General features: G+C 35.9%; 1 long non-coding RNA gene across 1 annotated transcript in view; it reads right to left on the reverse strand.

The window, feature by feature from the left end:
• Positions 1–364, reverse strand: part of LOC310797277 — a 1,566-nt gene extending 1,202 nt beyond the window's left edge. Inside the window, exon 1 of the long non-coding RNA XR_014553722.1 lies at positions 313–364. This is a non-coding gene — a long non-coding RNA (uncharacterized lncRNA). The remainder of the gene's footprint in view (positions 1–312) is intronic.
• Positions 365–906: the final 542 nt, after the last annotated feature.

Consider the following 906-nt stretch of genomic DNA (forward strand, 5'->3'; position numbering starts at 1 on the left):
GTAAACATGTTTAATTCTGTTGTAAAGACAGGCATTTGAACATGGGGGTGAACAGGGACTGACTCGCTTTTGGAGCCAGCCTCACATCATGGCCATTTGAGTAACAGATTTCATCACTTCCGCATAGCTTCATCTGTCCAAGTCTGAGCTTGCTGCCTGCTAAAAACATGCTAGAAGATTGTCACCTTCAACAGGATACTAGAAATATCATTTCTAGACCTGCCACAAGATAGAGTACTGTACTGTGGCTGATCCTGCTGCCTGTGCTCACATAAAAGATGAAAATCATAAAGCACAAACCACAACACTTACAGTAACGTTGCTTCTGCTGCTGGAGTTCTGTCTCCACGGCACCTCTGAGATCCAACTCTACAAGATACAAATTCATTTAGATTAGATTAGCCTATTGTCTCCCTTAGGATACATTTGTCTTTATTTTATGTTGTGTTAATTATGTGAGTGTATTGTTTGATGTCAGTACAATCATTCATTATTATTATTATTGCACTACATTCATAGCCTAAATGAATAAGTATTTAGGTACATGTATTTTATACATGGTGAGAACCAGTGTTGGGCAAGTTATGTTCAAAATGTAATATACTACATATTACTAGTTACTTTTATTTGAAAGTAATAAGTTACTTTACAATATTACTGTCTGTGTAGAGTAACTCGTTACTTATTACACTACTTTTGCATTACTTTCACCAAAACAACAGCAGCAGCAGAATGACATCGCCGCCCCGGAACATCCCAAAAAATCATTTCAACTGCCTTGAAGTCAGTGTAAACAATCCAACATTCTAAATGTTATTTTCCTTTGTTATTGTCATCTATAGTGGTTATTTTGTATAAAAACACACAGTTTGATTAGGAAATGATTGTATCTTTTTTATGTGCTTT

The sequence above is a fragment of the Poromitra crassiceps genome (assembly GCF_964638095.1).
Source record: "Poromitra crassiceps genome assembly, chromosome: 23".
NCBI lineage: Eukaryota > Metazoa > Chordata > Actinopteri > Beryciformes > Melamphaidae > Poromitra > Poromitra crassiceps.